The 18,162-nt window shown below is 40.7% G+C and overlaps 1 protein-coding gene across 1 annotated transcript in view; it reads right to left on the reverse strand.

Annotated features, from left to right (window-relative positions):
- The window catches only part of Sema2a (Semaphorin 2a), a 254,585-nt gene that overhangs the window by 210,183 nt on the left and 26,240 nt on the right, over window positions 1-18,162 (reverse strand). The gene's annotated exons all lie outside the window — the stretch shown is intronic.

The following is an 18,162-nucleotide window of genomic DNA, read 5'->3' on the forward strand; positions in this document are numbered from 1 at the left end:
TACCCCGGGATGGAGAGCCGATGCGACACCGAAGAAAAAGCCTCGTCGATGAACGGCGAACGAGGAAGACGCTCGAGCGTCGAGTGGACCGAGAGAGGATCGCGAGCGAATGAAAAACACATGTAGATATCTCGTGTTGGTCACACTACTCTCGTACGTTTTTCCCTTGGCGAACAAATATGCCTTTCATTCGCTTTTTCTTTCTCTTCCTCTATCTCTTTCTCTTCTTCTCCCTAGCGAATCTGCAATCTGCCTACCTACAGCTCTCGACCCTCTCGAACGGGTATGCCGGACCCTTTTGTATTCACGACACATATCACTTAAGGATCAGGCGGCCCTCGCCAAAATAGATCCGTTTCACGAAATAACATACGCTGCCACGGACACCCGTCAACGGGTGCGCATACGAATGTGACAAGCACGCTTAAACGATCAGAAGCCATCAACGAGTGGGCGGGAAACTTGGCTGACACATTTTTTTTTTCGACGTCGATTGAATCGAGAGTTCAACAAATCTGAGGCGCAGATAAGGGGCTTATTTCCTCTTTTCAACTTCGCGACAAATCGAGATCGAAACTATAATAGCTTTCTTATTGAATTCTCTTCTCGCAACAGAGAATATTTTTAAATCTTGTAAAATTTGATGAGTACTTTCACACTAACGCTAATAATGCTAATTCAAAAATAGATTTGCGTAAAAAACGTGAAACGAGGGGTAGCGACAAAGCTAGATATTTCACGTCGAGGCGGGACCGAAAAACCACGTACCATAATTAATGAAAACGAATGCATGCGGCGTGCGAGTGTAATGCGTAAAAATGTAGCGAGAAATAATCAACTCGCGCAATTCGGCGACATAATTAACGATACAACGACGGACTGACAACCGTACTGAGAGTGTGCGGCGAAAACTCTTCGAGTGGCGTTGATAGAGACAGACGGCAGTAGATACAGTCAGCGGCGAGTTGGGCGTACGGTCGAGCTGGCGCGGCGCGCTAATCCGGCGCAAAGTCCGCGGGGGATAAAAAGGCAGACGGGGCGCGCGCTCATGACAAATAAGCTCTGATTTAATTTTCACTCGACCGGGTTTCGCGCGAGCGAGCGGCGCCCGGTGTGCTTGGGACCGTCGACGCAGATTAGCCTTAATGTCGCTGCGGTGACTGCGGTGGAGGAAAAGAGGAGGTGAGAGATAGAGAACGGGAACGAATGTGCGAAAGAGTGTGAGAGAGAGAGAGAGAGAGAGAGAGAGGGAGGGAGAGAGAAAGAGAGAGAGAGAGAGAGAGAGAGAGAGAGAGAGAGAAAGAGAGAGAGAGAGAGAATAAGACGAAGGAGAGACGAGAGACGCGAGACGAAAGAGGAGAGGGAGGGCATAGTTATTAATTAATCCCAACCCTCATCCTTCTCTTCCTCTTCTTCCTCCTCCTTCTCCCCTTCCTCCTTCTCCTCCTTCCTCCTAGCCGCGCCAGCAGAGCAGCCGCAAAATAAAGCTCCCAGCATAAAGAGCTTTACTTCCTGCGGGCATGAAACAATTATCGCCATCCACCCGCGGGCACAAAGAAGAGGCAGAAGAAGGAAAGAACGCGAGGTTGGGGAAAGAGAGCGATAGGCGGCCGTGATTATACGCGGGAGTCCGGCTTCACAACGATCAAAGGGATCTGTCAGTGTGATCGTCGCTAATCGCGAGCCTTTATATAATGGCTGCTGCACCACCACAAAGAACGCGATGCTCATCGATCGGATCGGCCTCGAGGAGTTGAGAGAAATTAAAAACGGAATAATCGTACGTGATAATCGGGTAATGGGCGATCTGTGGATGCAGAAGTCGGACGCATAAATTACGGATGTGTCCTATGCAAACGGGCGCTCGGATGCGAATCGTATGAGTTTAGCGAAGTTAGCGTTACTCGATTCGTAATGCAGTTACAAAACTTCCGCGCGCCTCGATCGAAACTTGAATCCACCTCAACGTCCCGACTAAGCGTCGTAAATTACGAGTAATTATATCTAATAGCAAGATAATGTTGGACTAATGCTTCAATAGCAACTTGAATCATATATTGTACTTTGTTTTCGTGCAGACTCTAACTTGACAGATTATTCTCCAAAAAATGCATTCTAATCAATTAAGTGTTTAATACTTTTAGAAAATATAAAAAAAAGTTTATGAAGATATATAACTAAAAAAAATATTAATTTTTAACACAGAAATATTTTTTAAGTAAAAAAAAAATAATAAACAAGCTTTAGTCTGCTTTATTTGTACTAAAAAAGTACATAAAACTAATTTTTATTATTTTTCATATTATTAATATTAAATTAGATTATATCTCTCTTCCACTTTTCATCAATTTTTATTCGACTATCATCTCTGCGGAGTGGTGCGGAAAAAACCATTAGACATATCTTGGCGCCATCTGAACTGAGGGGGTTGTATTCTTCCAAGCAACCCCTTAATCGATTAAGCTACCCTACCAGCAGACGGCGCTGTTAAAATACACGTCGATGGCGCCACTTTGCAGGATGAACTACGACGAAAAATAACCGACGGGGAATGACGTTACCGACGTTTTACGATCCCATTCTAGGAAATGCGTACCCCTTAACCTATAGCTTTTTATTTCATATTTTAACATTTTTTAACTTTCGTTTCTTCGTACTCTAAATATTGCACAGAAATTGATGTTAATACTTTATATTTTACATATATAGCGTTATAGGTACATCAACAAATTTGTTTCAAATGTTCATTTTACATCAATCTAAGAAAATCAATAAATTTCTATACCCTCGATCTCAAAATATCCTGATTATTCTTTATTAATAATAACATCATAATAGTTAGTTAAACTGACATGCAATAAATCCGCGCAGAAACCCTAGGAAGCCAGTCATCAAGTGGTAAATCCAATACATAGTCAGCCATACTTTGCCGGCGTAGTAGTAGTGCGGGAACAACGTTAATCAGACCGGGTAAACACCTGCCCCTGATTGTGCTACGTATACGGGAAATACATGGCAGCACACAACGCGTCAGAAATCCTGGAAATCCACGATGGCGTGGGCATCGATCGTTGCAAAGCTAGTATTATCCAACGAGAATGAGCGCGCGCAAAACCGCAAATGCGAGAGATCTCGAGAACGTCGTTGCTTGTAGCATTTCCCTTTCGGAAACACGAGAAACAACTCGAAACTGACCGAAAGCAAATATTGCCGTCATATACCGCCGTCATTCTTATTATCCCCGTTTTGTTGATACAAATCCGCAAAGTAGCTTTGCGCTCATAAGTTATTTGCACCGTCTGCAAAAATCTCATCGTGGTACCAAATACTTTCGTTTCAGAGTTTCCATGGTAGCACATGGCAGACGCGTCGGCGAAACCAGAGGAAAAGAGGGAAAGCGGCACGTCCAGATTCGGTTGTTTTTCAGTTTCACATTTCCATATTGTCTGCAGGAGCCTCTATGGAAATTCGTCGCGGCGGGCACGCCTTCCGCGTACCAATATTGAGTTCGAACGAATACTGATGGGCGCATGCATTATTTTTCTCGTGTGCAGACAGACGGGGCTGCAAGCAGCAGAAGTGCGTCAACTTTAAACGACGTGTACGACGTGTCCATATGTTTGTTACAAATTCGTTGCACGATACACTCCTACATGAAAGACCAAATAATGAAAAATCAAATGCTCTCTTCAAAATATTTCTTTTGTTCTCGAAACAATTCTCCAAATTTCAAAAACAAACGTATCAAATCACGTGAAGACTATTATATTATTACTTTCTCGTCTCACCATTCAAGCTCGGTTATTCGAATTGAGCAATGTCAATGATTTCACAAAAGACTTATTGCTATATATAGCGCACCATGTCGCGCCAGCCGCGTAACTCTGGTTCTCCTTTATTCCCCGGCATACTACCATTCAGATCATGACCTCGGTTACCAATAAAATATGACCTAGCACATTCGTAAGCTTGCTGCCCCGGTTGCGCTAAACTGCGGATAGCAGGCAGGCAGGTATGTGTGCACGGCACAGTGTATGAATAGAATGAATGTAATATACTCGGCAGGTATTCCTTCTACGGTCGCATCAGTAAATCATGATGTAAACGTATAGAGCGTCCATAAATTCACGAAGTTTACGCGCCGGACGCACATAAACCAACGGTTCGTTAATCGAGATCCTGCATAACTGTCATCGAAGTAGAAGGCGACCCGCAGCGCTGAATTTCAATTACTTTAGCGTCGCACCGCGATGTTTAATGAGAGTTCGTTGCTGGAAAAGCCGAACCGAGCCAGTGCTAACGTTGCTTATTAAATGACATAACTGTCCGACATATTTATACGCCATGGCAGATAGTCAGCCACATTTGCCCCGTCAAATAATAATTCGGGCCAAAACAGAACCGAGAATGATTAGGAAAATTATATTTGCTGCAAAAGTCCACGAAATTAATATGAACTTTTGATATAGTCGCGCGAATTAAAATGTGCTTCTATAAACTACCGATAAATTCATAAGAGTAGTCATAAAGAATAGTTCGGATATTGCGTGTTCAATGAAATGGTTTATGCAAAATAAGTGAGGAAAGAAACTAGCATATGGAATAAGCGAAAGTTCGACATGTGTATGAAGTTAGCATATCAATTGTCAGCATATACAAAAAAAGTAGAGTTCTCTTTGCATACAACCGAGTTCTATACTTCCTGATAATTTTTAACAATAGTTCTGGTCATTAAATATAAATAAACGAAAGTTGAGAAATGATATGCTAACTTCCCGCGAAGTTAGCATATCATATAATTTTTTCAGAATGAATTTTATAGTTCTTGACGAGTTCTATAGTTCTGTAACATAGTTCTGATTATTAACTATCTCTAAATAATTATTAACAATTATTATCAGCATATCACTCGTACTAGAGTGATATGCTATGCTTCTGCGACAAGTTCTCGGCTCGTTCAAAATTTTAAACAATAGTTCTGAACCCCCTGACGATAGTTCCGTACAGTTCTGACCACTGGCTACCTTTAAATAATTATTAACAATTGTTATCAGCATATCACTCGTACTAGAGTGATATGCTATGCTTCTGCGACTAGTTCTCGGCTCGTTCAAGATTTTAAACAACAGTTCTGAACTCCCTGACGATAATTCTGTACAGTTCTGACCACTGGCTACCTTTAAATAATTATTAACAATTGTTATCAGCATATCACTCGTACTAGAGTGATATGCTATGCTTCTGCGACAAGTTCTCGGCTCGTTCAAAATTTTAAACAATAGTTCTGAATTCCCTGACGATAGTTCCGTACAGTTCTGATTACTGGCAACCTTTAAATAATTATTAACAATTGTTATCAGCATATCACTCGTACTAGAGTGATATGCTATGCTTCTGCGACAAGTTCTCGGCTCGTTCAAAATTTTAAACAATAGTTCTGAATTCCCTGACGATAGTTCCGTACAGTTCTGATTACTGGCAACCTTTAAATAATTATTAACAATTGTTATCAGCATATCATTCACACTAGAGTGATATGCTATGCTTTTGCGACTAGTTCTCGGCTCGTTCGAGATTTTAAACAACAGTTCTAAACTCCCTGACGATAATTCCGTACAGTTCTGACCACTCGTACTATTGTTAATAATTATTTAAAGGTAGCCAGTGTTCAGAACTGTACGGAACTATTGTCAGGGGATTCAGAACTATTGTTTAAAATCTCGAACGAGCTGAGAACTTGTCGCAGAAGCATAGCATATCACTCTAGTACGAATGATATGCTGATAATAATTGTTAATAATTATTTAAAGGTAGCCAGTGGTCAGAACTGTACGAAACTATCGTCAGGGAGTTCAGAACTATTGTTTAAAATTTCGAACAAGCCGAGAACTAGTCGCATAAGCATAGCATATCACTCTAGTATGAGTGATATGCTGATAACAATTGTTAATAATTATTTAAAGGTTGCCAGTGGTCAGAACTGTACGGAACTATCGTCAGGGAGTTCAGAACTATTGTTTAAAATTTCGAAGGAGCCGAAAACTTGTCGCAGAAGCATAGCATATCACTCTAGTACGAGTGATATGCTGATAACAATTAATAATTATTTAAAGGTTGCCAGTGGTCAGAACTGTACGGAACTATCGTCAGGGGGTTCAGAACTATTGTTTAAAATTTCGAACGAGCCGAGAATTTGTCGTAGAAGCATAGCATATCACTCTAGTACGAGTGATATGCTGATAATAATTGTTAATAATTATTTAAAGGTAGCCAGTGGTCAGAACTCTACGGAATTATCGTCAGGGAGTTTAGAACTGTTGTTTAAAATTTCGAACAAGCCGAGAACTAGTCGCAGAAGCATAGCATATCACTCTAGTATGAGTGATATGCTGATAACAATTGTTAATAATTATTTAAAGGTTGCCAGTGGTCAGAACTGTACGGAACTATCGTCAGGGAGTTCAGAACTATTGTTTAAAATTTCGAAGGAGCCGAAAACTTGTCGCAGAAGCATAGCATATCACTCTAGTACGAGTGATATGCTGATAACAATTGTTAATAATTATTTAAAGGTTGCCAGTGGTCAGAACTGTACGGAACTATCGTCAGGGGGTTCAGAACTATTGTTTAAAATTTCGAACGAACCGAGAACTTGTCGTAGAAGCATAGCATATCACTCTAGTACAAGTGATATGCTGATAATAATTGTTAATAATTATTTAAAGGTAGCCAGTGGTCAGAACTGTACGGAACTATCGTCAGGGGGTTCAGAACTATTGTTTAAAATTTCGAACGAGCCGAGAACTTGTCGCAGAAGCATAGCATATCACTCTAGTACGAGTGATATGCTGATAACAATTGTTAATAATTATTTAAAGGTTGCCAGTGGTCAGAACTGTACGGAATTATCGTCAGGGAGTTTAGAACTGTTGTTTAAAATTTCGAACGAGCCGAGAACTTGTCGCAGAAGCATAGCATATCACTCTAGTACGAGTGATATGCTGATAATAATTGTTAATAATTATTTAGAGATAGTTAATGGTCAGAACTATGTTACAGAACTATAGAACTTGTCAAGAACTATAAATTCATTCTGAAAAAATTATATGATATGCTAACTTCGCGGGAAGTTAGCATATCATTTCTCAACTTCCGTTTATTTATATTTAATGACCAGAACTATTGTTAAAAATTATCAGGAACTATAGAACTCGGTTGTATGCAAAGAAAACTCTACTTTTTTTTTGATATGCTGACAATTGATATGCTAACTTCATACACATAAGTTCGACTGGATCGTGAAATGAATAATTTCGGGGCAAATAACGAACAGAGTATAATATAGCAAACAGCAAATTGTTAAAAAAACTCCAGTGATATTACATTTCAGAAATGTTTTGGAAATACCTTCAGACTACGGTACGATATCCACTTCCAATTAGACGATGAAAACATTGTTTTACGATCGTCTGCGTACTCTGATTGCGTATCCCCGGATGTATCGAGTTTTCTATCGATAACGGGGCAGAGAGAGAGAGAAAGAGAGAGAAAGAGAGAGAGAGAGAGAGAGAGGGGGGGGGGAAAGGGAAGAAGCAAGAGACAATAACGGGAGGTGTTTAGTAACAAGATCTCTATAATACCCGTACACACAGAGGAACGGTAATAACCAATGTATCGTATATCGCACGCTAAGCATGGCGTCCGTGCTCTCCCGCCATGTCCCTAGTCCCGCGGGGATGCCTGCGGTCCATGAAATTAAAGCGATTCGTTACTACGCATCACGGCAAAAGGATGAGTTTCGCACAATGATACCGAAACTGCATAACACAAAGATGTCAATATAAAACAGTGCAAGTCTATTTGGATTTATTTCAACTGTCCATTCAAGAACTCGCGGTCGAGAGTAAAATTGAACACAAAAAATAGAGTATGACCACTTCATTCGTTCGCTCTTTTCAACTGTTTCCTTTATGCGTAGCGATGTGATGCGCGAAAAGCTGTTTTGCACAAGTTTATTTAAAGACGATGAGAAAGCTACATAAAAATGAGAAAAATTGTAAAGGGCAACAGGAATATATAAAAGAGCGAGAAAGTCGAACGTATCTTTTCTTGTGCGAGAGACGAGTCGCTATGGCTGTCTTTATGGAGACGGAGGCAAATGGCAGGACGTAAATGCAAATGGGCGCATTCCTGCCAGGTTCTTAATTAACTTCTTTGTAATTATTACGACGGGGCGCTGGTGCAAATGCCTGAGACTCATCTTTTGACTCTCGTGAAAAACTGACCAACCCGACAAGACCAGGAATTCAGTTCAAAGCCAGCTTTTCTTATTTCACGTAATCTTTTTACGTTTAAAAATTGTATATCTCATATGAATTACGTCTGTTAACCAAGAGGATATTAATCAAACTAATTAGACTAAAATACTCTACACGAATATAATAGTTCCGTGAACTTAATATGCGTAATTGCTTCTATCATTTGTCTTAACACGTCACTTATCATTTACGAAAATAATCTGCAAACAGTGCGAACATATATAGATGTTTACGCAAATACCGACGTTAGAAATCCGGAATGCGCGAATCGCGAATTGTAGTATACCATGTTTATTCATTCGATAGTGGCAACGTGTAGTATTAGCGCAGGTGCATCAAGGCCTTGACATGTTGATTTGGGCTCGTGATATACATATGCATACACATGCAACTATAATGACGAGGATTTCGGTTACATGCATATACGCAAGTGTAAATTCAGCTCATTACGACACGGTGTGTCACTAATTCCGATTAATGTTAATGCTGCACAATTATCATCTTGTTACTGTAGCCGAAACCCTAAATTTGTATTCCATTGATCAAAATCCGAGAGAAGGCGCATCCGAATTCGGTGCTTTCACACCCATGAAGTATACTGTTGTCTTCCATGTCTGTATCGTAACATACAATATTTTCCAAATAAGATACTAAGTAACTAAGTCATTAGAGAAGAAGTAATATCTTGGAAAAACAAGTAACATTCTAAATCAATATTATATTAGAAATGCACAAAGAAATGTTTTGCAGCGTGCTAACGCCCTTCTTTGCTCTAGCATATGTAAAGACAAATACAGGTGTTACATTATTTAGCAATCAATTTCTCTCTCGCGTATAATCATGATTCGGCATCTAATTTGAAACAAAACGTCTGCATACCTACGCATCCATTGATCAAAGGCGCAAGTAGCATAAATCCCACGGAATCGGAATGCGACTGGACACGATCTCGTTTGTGCGTGTGCGTGCGTAAATGCTGACCGGTGTCAGGTTGCATGGGCGCACAGGTGCAGCGTCGAGGAAACGACGTACGTACGTACGTACGTTGGCGTAGTACGCGACCGGGCTGAAACACGCGCACGCAATACATACACGCAGATTAATGGATCACGCATACCGACGCCCAATTGGTTACAATGCGCGTCGGGCGTTGTCCATTCCTGCGAGAATAACGACGCGTAACATAATATCGACGAATTGGCATCTCGCGTTCGCCTCATTATCCACGACGGCCATGAATTTCAAATTTCATGACGTACACCGCGAAAATCTTTGGCAGGATACACATCGAGAGACGAGCATTCCTTCATACTTGACTTTAACACAAATTCGCACGCACCGTACACCGTACACCGTACATCGTATTATAAATTCAACGAAGCATCGTTAATTCTCGTTTTATAAACAATGAAATTATTGAGAGTTACACAATTATTAACCGAACATAATGACCCGATATTTATCCTTCTAATTTGTCTTTAGGTTATACTTGTTCAAGTGGATCGAATTCGGGCCGTGTGTCGTCTGTGTTTTTGCAAGCAACGATCGTAATAAAATGCGCTTGCATTTTAAAAGAAAGTGGAATATGAATGTCTGTATTCGCGTGCCCGCGTGTCTGCAGCTGTATATACGTCGGTCCGGAGGAATTTATAAAGTATGAAATATGTTGTGAGGAAAAACACGGCGATGCATGCAATATGCGATGCGAAATTTACATCCCGAACGTCTGTTTACCGTGCGCCCTTTAAAGGTTTTCGCATACATTCTTACGGCGCGCATGTCGACTTTGTGCGTCGTCGGTTCAAATTGCATCGATATTACATCTCCGACGTGCCCAATGCTCGCAATGTTCGGCGTAGTCCACTTACAGGCAAAACAGTCGCGTTCTATTGATTATCATACCTCTCACAGCTTGTTTGAATGCAACGCGAGTCGAACGGCAAATCCAATGCAACGACTATGGTTGCACTAACTCAACGGATATCCCCCGTACAAACACGGCACGATCATACGTTTCAATTTTGCATGAGTAATACGTATAAACGCGCAGTTATATTAAATTATAAAGGGCCCCTGATAGGAATGTTCGCAATAACGCGGACATTTATGGAGATATAACCGATCCTCGTTACATACCTCTCTCTCCACCGAACGCAGCTCGGTGGGGAGAATACCGATCGTATATGTTCCGAAGTCATGCGCATAAATATATCCCTCATTCTTCAATAATGATCAATATCCATGCAGAGGGAATTGCGAAGTATCTCCTAAAAACGCGCCGCCCGGCCCCCTCGATTCGCTAAGAGACTTCCGTGTAACTTATTTTTGTCTCTTTGCGCAGGTTCACTCAACCGCGATAATAATTCAAAGCGAAAGCTAAAGTTCTCGCGCGAAAATTCGATATTCGAGCCACGATTTCGCGGAAAGTTTGCAAAACTTCTCAGGCATTATCGTCGGAGTAGTAGGGTCTTTTCCCTAGAATCCACGTAGGCGAAGTCGTGCCGCGCTAAAATAATAATTCGACCGGCGTCCTCGAATAATAAGGCCTCATTAATACCGTGGCGACACGAACGATAATGAAGAAAAGCGCGATAGTAGACAATATCCTCATCGTGAGATAGTTGGAGTTCAGAAATATGTAAAGAATGAATATATTTTATATTTCTTTTCAAATTGAATTCGCAATATCATTATATTATACTTCGTGCAAGAGACGAACAAGAAATATACAGAAACTAACGCGCATTTAATTGGTTGGTGATATTATGATCGCATTATGGATAATACTTCGTAGAGCAGTTTACACGCGAGATTAATTCAACTGTTAAATCTAATGCACTAAATCAATTATGTTTCGCATTTGGCCGGGGAAAATGGTTTACGCCGCGCATTAACTAAATGAAAATTCAAAGCCAAGTTATATGAAATTTAATTCTTCCCATTCTTTATCCTGCTCAACTGTAATAATACGAATAAACGATGCTCCAATGTGAGTATATCGATGGCGGTAGCGAGGAAAATTCGTAAATCGCTAAATGATTCATCATTGGTATTAATATCAACGCAATTTAATGGCTGGTGACATTTTCGCGACAAAGTAATAAATATACATTAAAACACAACTAATTGTATTAAATAATAAAAAAATGTTTGAGAGTAGTACTGTTCACAAAAAGATTTGTGTTATATATTATAAATTTACGATTCGAATCCAATCGCGAGATTGATAAATTTTCACATGAAAACCATCGATATTGAAATGAGTGAAAAATATGAACGATCCGTACATTGCAATAATAATTAATTCCCCATATATCGTGCTCGATGACATAATCGATCGGTAATAAATTTTTGTTTTAACGACTCTTGTGTACCCTTCAAAACACGAAACAAATTTTTTACGGCATAATAAATAATCATATCCTATTAGAATTCTAAACGATAAGCGAAATTCCTGAAGGTACGCAACTCGATCTTCGTTTTCTTACGGGGAAGTCACGTAGAGCAAGAAACGAAAGGGGAATATCACGAACGGAACGGAGAATCGAGCCCGACAACGACTAATATTTGAATTAATTTGTACGACAATTCCAAGCGCAACCGATCGACCCTCGTACAACCTTACGCACCCATCAGCTCCGTATTCAGTCACGTCAGAAGTTTATGGTGGAGTTCACCGTCGGGCATATAGAATTGATTTGCGAAAGTAGATAACGCTTATGCGAAAAACGTCTACTGCCGAAAAACGTCTACTGATACGAACAATTTCTGCAACAGCATGTTTATAATCCTGCGCAGTCTCGCGATACGAGCTCGTAAAATATTGATCGTCCTGGTAAAAACGAGGTATAAACTTTAACTGTTATTTAGCCGTAAAAAGAGAAAAAAGGATTTATAGAGGATCTATAAAGCGCGCAAGTTATTTTACTTACGTTAAACTGTAAATTAGCGCCGAGCCCGTGAAATCAGAGCGAATGCATAATAATATAAACATCGTTCTAACAGAAACGCCTTAATTAATTTACAGCTTCTCCATGCACGTACTGAAAATAACCACGAGCGTAACATGCGACATTCTTATGCAAACATTGCGAACACCAGCGTACAGGGCGTTATTGCACGCCAAATATTTCCCGAGTTGTGAAAATATTCGACCGAATGCGCACGCCGTTTGAAAAAAAAAATAAAATAAAAGAACATTCACGCGCGCGCGTTTACATCTCCCGAAACGGCGTAAAATTGCGCAAAGCGACGCTCACTTGAATTAAACTGCTAGTGGCGGTGAGTGCGAGTTGCGTCGCCTACGGTTTCGACAATTGTATCGACGCGCGATGTGCCTTTAGGAAAAGCATTTTATCGCTCAAACAACTCCGTGCGCGTTCTATAGAGAAAAAATGCGCGACACAATAAAAGTCGCGCCGTTTAACTCGCTGAACCTGCTGTGCCCGTTGTGGTGGTACCTACCGCTCGTGAAAAATCCGGCAACTTTCAGTTATCCCGACGAAAAGAGAAAAGCACGAAATGCAAGATAATAACGCTGAGCACGATCGCCTCGTTTTCGCGCCGATTTTTATCTCGCGTTTTACCCGCGAGAAAAGAAGGTGGACGTCCGCATCTTCTTATTGAAATGGAGATGTCGGATCCCTCTCCCTTATTAAAAGATAATACTTCCCGAGGCTTTATTCACGCGGACGTGAATTACCGCGTCTCTTTTGTTAAATGCGCATGCAAAGAATTTGGTAATTAATACGACCGCAGGGCACGAGGTAATCCCAGGCGCACACCGGGCGAATTACGCAAAGGGAAAAATGCCATCCTTGCGCGAAAGCAGACACGTAATTTTCGCGAATACCTGACAAAGGATTATTTTATCGGTATTTAAAGCACACAAAACGCTCGAGATTTCGTCACGCAGTATCCCCAACGGCTCCTGATGCATTGTTTTATTCCCTGTATTATCGCTAACGTTCGCAACGTATTTTCGATTTCTCTGTATTTATCACAATGCATTTCAAATAAACGTAAACGGTTATATTAATCATGTTTGCATACAAGAAACAGGTGATTATGTTTACGACAGAAATAAGTAACAAGGCAAAATAACTAGAGCAAAAGAGAAACTGAAGCGAAAGTTAAAAGAAATTGCATATCTAGGACGCATTTTGCTTATTTAATAATCAATCAGAAATAAAACGAGGTGTAAAGTCACAAGTTATAGGACAAATTTTCCTAGAGTTGATATGTATACATGTGCATGTGTAAAGCAGCTGTGTCGCAGAGCAGCTAAAACTTGTATAACTTGACAGAACTTCACGACGATTGGAAGTGTCGATAAAGGGAAATACATAACGGTCTGAAATAGAGATGGAGAAAGCAAGATGACATGTGAAAGTTCTCTCAATGTGCACATATCGTCCAAACTATGACTGTGATTTAATGCAGATTCAAATATTAAGACTGCTATTAGAAAATAATATAGGCTATTTTTTTAAATATTTTCTATGAAAATGTGTTACGTAGCCTGTATGCATTCGTTACATGAATATTAGTTCACGAATATGTGAAATAATAAAAAAAACGTTCTCGAAAATAGGAAATCTTTCATACATCAGCGCTAATTAAAGTAAATGAATTCCTCTGATCATGATGAATTCGCGTCATATCAACAGAATTTGAACGATCACAAGAAAGATTTGTCAGAAATTCTGTGCACGCCGCCAATACGGCGATATTTGCTGTGACCACGGACTAATAAGCCCACCAGTTTCATAGAGAAGACTTTCAGCTAAATACTCCGTATCGCCCTTTTTTATATCGCAGTCTCATGGTTTCCTCCAAGGAAGTTCACAATCATCAATCTTGATAAAAATGTCGAAAATCATCACTCCTAATCATTGATCCTAATAAGGCGAATTTTTCTTTGTATTATAAGTTTTACTTTTGAAAACAGCATAAAAATATATTAAGTTTTTCAATCAATTATAAAACATGTCAATAATGCATTTTCCATTTATAACAAAAGTACTTAAAAATAAATTTAAGATACTCTCTTCAGAGAAAAATCCGATATAAATACCCTTGCTATATTCCACAAAGCCCTGCAGTAGAACATTACGCGGCAGTCTATCGAAGCATGAGTCACTATTGCTCCCAATCTCCTCGTCGGAACACATCAATGCACTTTCGCGAGGCCAGTTTCATGCTTCCTGCCCATCCGGAGTAAAATCCCCTAAATTCGTCACGCCGCGTAGCCAGGCGAACGCGTTTGCTCATTGAACGCGCCACCTCATAACGCCGGTCGTCGATGGATTACGCAAATATCCATCGCCGCGACGGGAATTTCTAAATGCGTATTAGGTGCATGCGTATTAGGAGCGCGTATATATAAAAGATTAACTCATTAAAGTTTTACGAGGGCGTTAGAGCATAACGAAGATCATCTTCCTCGCGAACACCTCGCGGGAGAATATACGTGGCCTGGGGAAAACCATTTTAACCGATCCCTTATGCAATATGCAACCTGGACCACCTGCCGCGGGTTTTGCATGCTCCCTCGTCAATCGACCTCTTCCTGAACGCGAGAAGGAGAGCACGCGGAGCGAGCGAGAAAGGCAAGAGGTGAATCAACAAACAAGAGAGTCCGTAACGAGATAGTGCGCCAATTTTGACGCAAAGTTTCTCCTCTACTATGTTAATCCTGTTAATCCGGCCCAATCTGGGATAGGTATTGCTTCGATAAGGAACCTCGAGAGTTTCCTTAGCGCGTCATATTGGATAAAATCGACGCGCGTCAGATCAATTGTGTGTGTGTTTTAGAGGTAATTTTTAATACTTATTTTAACTAGCGGTGCATATTTCATTGATCTATCGAAACAAATAATAATTTGATATTTATTATACAGATTCGTATATTTATAAAATTAGATATTTTATTTGTACCAAAAAATTCCAAAATATTAAATAATAAAAAACCTTCTAATTTGCAGAAAGATTCTTTTTAATCATCATTTAATTATCTAAAAAAAATAAGATTTTTAACAAACATCTTAATTTTTTCCATAAGTTCCCTATAAAAATTTAAAAACTCTTATTTTTACACATGTAAATGTGTGTGTGTGTGTAAGTATTTAAGAAACATATGCATCTGACAAACATGTTTCAAATTCTAAATCGTGATATCAAAACCGTATAGAAAGTACCTTTTTCGTATTTTTTCTACACTCCATAAAATTGATCGCCTCCCCCAAAAACTCTCCCCCACATCCAACTCGCTTTCTACAGACCGCCGTGCTGGATTTTCCAATGGTATTCGCGCATCGGGAATCAGAGATTTCCGCGAAAATTAAACGACGGAGTGCGAGAAGCGCGCGTCTGGCTGAGGTATTCGTAATCGAAGATTATTTTTCCGAGCCGATAATAAGGGACGGGCGGACAGAGGCGGCTGGGAAGGGATTTAAGCGTAGGTGGCAGTGAGGCGTGATATTGATACTCCTCCATTTCTCGAGGGGTGACGACTCTTCCGTTCTTCCCCATCATACTTCTATCCTGCGCCCAACCGCTCGTCTCCTCCGTCTATCCCTTCCTGCAAACCACGTGTTTCTCTCTCTCTCTCTCTCTCTCTGCTTTTAAGGCTGGCAGCATAGTAGTGAGCGAGCAGAATTTTTACGATAACAGATTAAAGGATTCCAAACTGACTGGCGCGCGAAGAGCAGACCCGGAAATGGCGTTTCGTTGCTTCATAGTATAGTCAGCGTTTTATCTCCTTCGTAGCGACATCATTCTCGAAGAACCCTTGACGCAGAACGCACAGTCTTTCAAACTCGAGTTATCGATCGTAAAGTATTACGAGCTACATGTCTGCGAAAATAACTGCGCATAAATTTCTTCAATATCATAAATAGTAAAAATATCACAAATATTATGCAATATTAAGAGTAAAGAACAATCTTTGTTTTCATTTCATTTAAATCTTATCAAAACATTATGAAACTGCTTTCCGTGTATATATTAATTATGTCAAAACTACTCATTATTACCTTAAATCTAACCACAGTATGAAACGTGTATAACGGAAGTGAAAGTTCACACGACTAAAATTATGGATAACCGCTTCACTGCTTGTCTTACAAACCATTTACTTAACTCCATTTATAAGCGGAAGGGAACACAATCGATCCGATGGATAATTATAGCTTTCATCAAAGTTTCGGTTAATGAACAAAGGGAAAAGAACATATGACGCGGCAGCTTTTAAGAGAAAATTTTGCCGATACGTGCGCATACCTTGTTTTATCGCGCCACCAAAAACTTTCAACATACTTCCGGGGTTATAGCGATCGATGGGAAGGATAAAACGGGTCGCTCGATAGGGTGTAGCTATAGACCAACAGGTTTTCGGCGACATACGTCGACGTAGGTCGACGACCGATCGTCGAATGGATGCATCTCGCCGACATACATATACATTTTTTCGCCACCGAATCGCGCGCTTCGGCACCCGGTGCATCGGGATGCAATCCTATTTCACACGATGGCCTATCGCGCGAACAGAGTGCGCGTTTACGTATGCACCGCAGTAACGCGGACGTCGTATGCACACACCTTGCACTGATATACGACGGGAAAACACAGCTCTGAAAGTTATTTACGGCTTCCTACCCGTAACCACGGATTCGCCACGCACACGCGGACACGCATACATATACATATACATGCGCGTTTCATTTATACATAAAGCCACCTGCGATAAGTTAATTTAAAAGAGCTCGTTACCGAAACTTAATTGCGCGTACGTTTAAAGTGCGCCATTTCACTTCCACGGAAGAAGAAATGAGGCGCACCGGCTATTGTGGCGCCCGACATTTTATTGCCAAAAGTTCGTGGAAAGAAGAGTGGCGGAAAAAGATTGCAATCTTCAATTCTAGTTTCTATGGCGCTTATAATACACAATTGTGGCGATCGTGGGGCACAGAGATGTGCGCTGGGCTAATGAGACGAAGATCCGAGTTCAAATCTAACCAAGAATCGTCGGTTTTTATTCGATCGCCTCTCGGAAGGTGATGGCAAACCACCGAGAGTATCTTGTCACGCAGGGCTTTTCGGAAACTTGAATCTTCCGCGAGATATCCGAGAAATGTTCAGTGCAGACAGTACACACAATTGTGTATCTATACAGCCAGAATAATACTGATTTCTCAGTACGGTTGACGTTTTAATATTATAGTTGAACATGGAATGCTCAATATATACGCGTTCAATGAATACATGTTGTACTGCACACAGAGATGCACTGGCTGCACTGAACATTTCTCGGATATCCCGCGGAAGATTCAAGTTTCCGAAAAATCTCCTATTGCTGTTAGTAGATTTCCAGATCTCCCTCTTTCTACCATCATCCCCCCCCCCCTTTCGCTCTTTTCCCCCTCAGTAACGTTTCGAGATTTTCAGAGGTTTTAGATATGAGTTTTCGGCAAATTGGCACACAAAACCCACCGTAATTTGCGTAATTCCGACCAATCCTCTTTGCTACCTCAAGTACTGTAATTTTGCACGGGATATCGGATAGAGATAAGCACCTCTCTCAATCGCACATGGAAATCGAATAATAGCACAACGTGACGCGCGTAATTCGAGCGGGAATGTAGGCCGCCGTAGTAATGTAACAGGTATCATAGACACGTATCGGGTGCATTACGATAACGAGGTATGATGGCGCGAATCTAAAATCGCGACTTCGCGCCCAGCAGCGCGGGCGTTTTCCCGTCGATCGACTCGGTAAACCGGCTTTGGAAGTACGGTGAACCGGGGGTTTGGGGTTGTATTGATCGGGGGTTGCTGGCTGCGC

The sequence above is a fragment of the Temnothorax longispinosus genome, chromosome 6 (genome assembly GCF_030848805.1).
Source record: "Temnothorax longispinosus isolate EJ_2023e chromosome 6, Tlon_JGU_v1, whole genome shotgun sequence".
Lineage (NCBI taxonomy): Eukaryota > Metazoa > Arthropoda > Insecta > Hymenoptera > Formicidae > Temnothorax > Temnothorax longispinosus.